The 6,000-nt window shown below is 35.6% G+C and overlaps 1 long non-coding RNA gene across 1 annotated transcript in view; it reads right to left on the reverse strand.

Annotated features, from left to right (window-relative positions):
- Positions 1–1,875, reverse strand: part of LOC131484768 (uncharacterized) — a 135,335-nt gene extending 133,460 nt beyond the window's left edge. The window contains exon 1 of the long non-coding RNA XR_009248440.1: positions 1,768–1,875. This is a non-coding gene — a long non-coding RNA (uncharacterized LOC131484768). The remainder of the gene's footprint in view (positions 1–1,767) is intronic.
- Positions 1,876–6,000: the final 4,125 nt, after the last annotated feature.

A 6,000-nucleotide genomic window follows, 5' to 3' on the forward strand; every position in this document is an offset into this window, starting at 1 on the left:
GTACAAAGAACCAGATTAGATTTCCGGGTTCTCTTTTTGGTTGGTTTCTTGTCCCCTGCCACCACCAATATCACCTTAATTAGTTTAACAAAGGTGCTTCCTCAAACTCTGGGGGCAAAGTAGAATGCCTAATTATATGTAGTTTTCCTTCAAGCTTGTTCAAAGACACCTGCAGGGTTATGTTTGTTTAAAACTGTATCTGGGGAGACACACACTTTGGCTTGCCGAGCAGACTTGGTAACAGTGCTAGTAGTTAGGGTTGGCTTGCTTAAGAAGTCATATGAGGGACCAAATCATCTTCATGTACATTCAGCAGAGATCAGTGAGTATCCACAGGGAAATAAAAACCTCTTTAAGAGAATAACTGAAAAGGAAGACAATTGGTTTTATAGATTTGCCATAATTGGGGAGGAAAATAGTGCACATAGACTTCAGATGGTGGTTTGTTATATATCTATTAAAAAAAATGAACAATGCATTATTGTTCTTCGAGATACCTAACATCAAGTTTAATCAATACAATAACATTTAGAAACTTTGAGGGACAAGATTTCAATTTCTTCTTTTTTTTATTTTTTTAAATTCATTTTTTAATGTTTATTTATTTTTGAGAGAGAGAGAGAGCAGGGGAGGGGCAGAGAGAGGCGGAGACACAGAATCCCAAGCAGACTCCAGGCTCCGAGCTGTCAGCACAGAGCCCGATGCGGGGCTCGAACCCATGAACTGTGAGACCATGACCTGAGCCAAAGTCAGTTGCTTAACTGACTGAGCCACCCAGACACCCCTCAGTTCCGTACTTCTTAGTTATTATTACCTCTTGATGTTTCAAGGGAAAAACAAGTGGATCCGAAGTTGTTCTTTCCAGACCTACCACTTTGGATCTAAATTACATCACTGTATTATAATTTTTGGATTCATCAAAATCTAAACCGTGTTGGTAGTTATAATTTTCCCCCCTCTGGTGTCCCCATATTAGTTAGGAGGAAAAAAAATGACAATATCTGTATTTCAGGACTTGATTAAATCTCAGATGACACTTTAAGAGAATTTTTTTAGAAAGAGCTTGAGTAAGAAGAGACGAAGCCACAATATAATCACAGCAGAGCCTCTTAATCCATTGTATTCAGGTAGATAAAGTTATTCAATTTTTCACAATATTTTAACTTGTGCCAAATTTGTCCATACAATTTGGAAACTACATCTAAGAGACTTCGTGCACATTGCCAGGCTGGGACCTATTTGTCACCTGGGAAGATGATATTTAGTTTCTACTCAGCAGGGAAAATAACAACAGCAATAACAGCAAACCCATGCTGCTAATCTCTAAGCACACTTTATCCAGGATTACAGTTTACCAGTCAGGAAATTGTTTAAACGCCTGGGAGGGCAACATAATCTTCCCCAGTGCATGCCCCAGGAAAGAATTGCCTGAGACCTCTTTGGCCTCTCCTCAGCAATTGGAAGGCTTTAGAAAATTTATTTATATTTATAAATATTTTTATGTAGAGAACACTAACTAATCCTATCTCTAAGAAGGAGCGTGGGAGATATTCTGTTAATTATGTTGCCCACCTCAGTTCTCCTGTGACATGCAAAGAACGACCAAGTGATGAAATACGAAGATAAAAGGTATGAGAAGAAAGAACAGAAAACATCTACCCTAAATTCCACTATTATTTTTATAAAATATGTTAAAACACAAAGTAAAATGAAATATACCTCCTCAACATGTCTTCTCCATCCCAATCCTCCTAAAATGTAACTTACTCTATTCTCATGTGCATGAGTCACCGCAGTCATCCAACAACTACCCTACAGTTTTGCAGCTTTTCGATGTATGTTCCACACTGCTTCTAAACTGATCCTTCTAAAGCCAATATCAGTTCTCTCTCTATTACAAATTAATTAGTTGTATCATCTTGCCTACAGCACAAAGTCTAAATCCCTCACTGTGGTATTTTTAGCTTTCTGGAAAACTCCATTCCTATTGGCTTAAATTGTATAGAAATTATTAACTCACATACTTGGAAGGTAGAACAGTCTTCAGGGTTTGCTCATTCCAGTGAATCAATAATGTAGCAAAGGCATAATTTCTTCTCATTTGTCCTATCTGCCTGTGTTAGTTTCAAATTTATTTAATGCATGTTCTATTTATGAACTTAAGATGGCTTCAAATAGATGTTAGATTATACAAATCTTCATCCGTATTTGAGAAAAAGGAAATGTGATTTTTAATCATGAAAAATGTCCTGAACTTCCTCCAGATTTGGCATATTGGGGAAAGTACTTAATCCTGAAGCAATCACTTTGGCATGGTGGGGCGGGGGGGGGTGAGAATTTTTTTGATTGGCTCAGGTCAGTTAAACTGTCCCTGGCCCCTGGAACGAGAAGGGCAGCTAACTAATAAAGGAAAGATTCAACGAATGCTGGAGAAATCACCACAATGTTTTCCACATGCTGCTAACATGACAAGAATGTCCTGTTTCTCTTCCCTTTGTTCATTTACACATTCAACATGTAACATGGTATGGTCCATTACATTTTCCAAACGTGTTTGACATGGTATGTTCCATTCCAAGTGTTCTTCTTACAAAGCCCTCCCTTTGAACCTGGGCAGTCCTTTGTGAACTAACCAAAGGAATATAGTGAAAGTGAGATTAAGTGACATGTGAGGCTAGCTCTTAAAAATGCCAGATAACTGACTTGTTCTCCGGGGATGCCAACTCCAGGAACCAAGTCACCACAACATGAGGAAACCCATATGAAAAGACCTCATGTAGGGTTTTTTGTTTTTTGTTCTTTTTTAACTGAAAGCCTTAGCTCTGGTCTCAGTCCACATACAGCAGCAACCAACATTCATATGAGGAAGGAATAATTCAATGTCTCCATCCCTAGCCACCATCTGAATATGAACTCATTATAGACCCCTAAAGAATCCTACCTGGATAAAACTGGCAACCTCCAGAGGTGTGAGATGTAATAGAATGACAATTATTATTTTAACCTACTAAGAACTTGCAAGCAATAGACAACCAGAACACATTGATACTAACACATCTTTCAAGAGTCCGTTGAAATTATACTTCTTCTGTAAAATGTTATTTTTTAAGACTTCTTTTCTCTCATCCTCAGTTATTTTACTTTCTTTATGCTTCCAGAGCATTATAAAGAAAATTTTTAAATGTTATCCTGACTTCAAATTATAGTTTATGTATCTGTCTCTTCTATAAGACTGTATCCTTGAGGAATGGGTTATGTCATGCGAATGTTTTTATGCTGTGGAGAGGACAAGGTATAAAATACTTTATCCACCAAACCCTACTGAATTAGTCAACCAACCAACTGATCAATCAATAAACATTTAACTCAGAATTAATATACATATTTGGATTTATCTTCACTTCTTTAAAAGGGTTGTACATTTCTTTGTGTACAGCATGAGAATGTGATTTCAATCTTTCTTTCCATTACCAAGAGTTTATAAACTTTTGAAAATATATGGTACATTTACCATTTATGCTATAAAGTTTATATTAAAATTTAGAACTCTTTTTCAGGGAATTGAAACCATTCCTAATTGGCACAATGTTTCTTGAAGTGAAATGGATAACATCATTATTATTGCCTTTCTTCTTATCTAGTTGCTTTGTTTAAAAACACAGTAATAACAAAAAACAAAACCTGTGTTTACAGGAGGGTTTATATTTTATTCTTCTCCCTGTGTATCTGCAACTGCTAGTAACATAAGAGTTTTACATGAGATAGAGTAGAAAACTTCCCTCAAGACTGTGTAGATTCAAGCCAGTGAAGGAAAGTCTTCCTTTCTGATAGTTCCTACATTTTTCATTGATTCGTGCATAAGTTTCAAACATTTATTTATTGTTCTGCAATAATTGCTTCTTTTTCATCACAGCTCCTACTTGATGCACCTCCCCCCATGTTTTAAGACTACTTTATTGTTCTGATAGTAAATAACAACATTTATTGTTCACAGTTTAATCATCAGCATTTTCAATATCAATATGATGCTTTGTATTTGCCTGCTTTAGTGGTCTAAGCCAAAGGTTCAAACATATATATTCTCCTCCTCTGTATGACCTTAAAATGATGGAGAAATATAATTTAAAATATCTTTGCTTAAATGTCCTTCAACAAACTTTCATTTACCACTTACCAGTGAGAGATTGTTTTCATGATGGCATGGTGTCCACAAAATCATAAATGACAACCTCTGCCTCCACAAAGAAAATGACAGTATACAGTATAACTGCCCCAAAGCAGTGTCAAAAGATGCTTAGAAGGGAATGTTAAAATAGTAAAGTGTAGGGAGAGACTACTTCATACTGGGAGAATTAGGGGAAACTGGCAGGTTATGATATTTTATCTGGGCTTTAAAGGCTTCTTACGATCTGCACATATGAATACGGCTGAAGGACATCGGAGACAGAAATTATGCAAGCAGATCATAAAATAAGAAAGCACTCCTGGGCATGTTGTGGGATTGCCTGCCAATAGGGTATATGAAAAGATAGTAGTAAAAGTCAGGGATGACTACGAATTTGGAGATCTGAATGAGTAAAATATTATGGTACTAATAAAATGTAAAATTCGCATTCAGGAACTGACTCTGGAAAGATGATGAGTTCAGGTTTAGTCTGTGGTGTTTGAGATGCAGACTGGATACCAGGTGGACGGAGTCTTGCAGGGAATTGGAAATGGAGAACTACAGTTGAAGAGAATGGCTGTAGTTACATACAGATTTAGGATATATAGATATATGTAGGTACAGATAATATAGATAGATAGATACATACATACATATATACAAGCATACATACAAACATACATACATACTAAAATACTGAAAACAGATTATGTACAATTCAGTTAAAGAAGAGTTTTGAGGAAAAAATGAAGGTATTTTCACCACATTATTATTATTATTATTTTTAATGTTTATTTACTTTTGAGAGGGGGGAGGGGCAGAGAGGGAGACACAGAATCTGAAGCAGGCTCCAGGTTCTGAACTGTCAGCACAGAGCCTGATGCAGGGCTCCAACTCACCCACCATGAGATCATGACCTGACCCAAAGTCAGACACTTGACTGACTGAGCCACCCAGGTGTCCCTCACTACATTATTTTGTCTCCAATTATTTACTTATAAACCCCTTGTTCTAATCAGAGATCCTGAAAAGGTGAACAGAAACATAGATTGAGCTTGAAGCCATATTTTGTTTGGCTAGGATAGTTTTTTAAAAGCTGAAATTTGACTAACTTTAAATATCATGCACACATTCCATTTATACAATTGACCTTGAATTATCCTTCATCCTGGCTACATCACAAATTTATGATTCTTTCCTGTTACCTGCAGTGCCTAGAGCTCAAGACCACCACTTGTAACCAATTTTGTGTATCAATTGCTTAATGTAAGTGTCTTGGATGTTTATTCACTCATTTAATCTTTTCCAAAAGCAGGGAACACTCAGGGTATAATGCTATAAGTTCAGAGTATATGCAAATGGCTATAATGTAGCAATGAAATAAGACAAATATAGGTATCACCACACAGCAAAGAAGGGTAATGACAGTACCTTTGTGGTGAAAGACCACATTTCTCGATTGATACTTTTATAAAAAATGAAAATAAAGCTATAAAAACATTGAAATGAGATTAAACATTAGACATACAAAATAGAAGCACTATTCCTTTTATTCTTGGATTCAACAAACATAAAGTTACATTTCAATAAATATAATTTGAACAAGCCTAATATAGGAAAAGGAAAATAAACAAAAAAACTTCTATCATATCAGAACTTCCTTGTTTTGTTTTAATCACATTAATATATCATTGGTGAAAAAAGATTTTAAAGCATTTTAAGCAAGTTTAATATACTCAGTTTTAACTTTTATCTAAAATGAAATGTATATTTTCATTCTTTAATTAGTAGATAGTTCTGCAATTTATGCAGAAAAATTAGAGTTGAATTTAAAT

This window comes from Neofelis nebulosa, chromosome 1 (genome assembly GCF_028018385.1).
Source record: "Neofelis nebulosa isolate mNeoNeb1 chromosome 1, mNeoNeb1.pri, whole genome shotgun sequence".
Taxonomy (NCBI): Eukaryota; Metazoa; Chordata; class Mammalia; order Carnivora; family Felidae; genus Neofelis; species Neofelis nebulosa.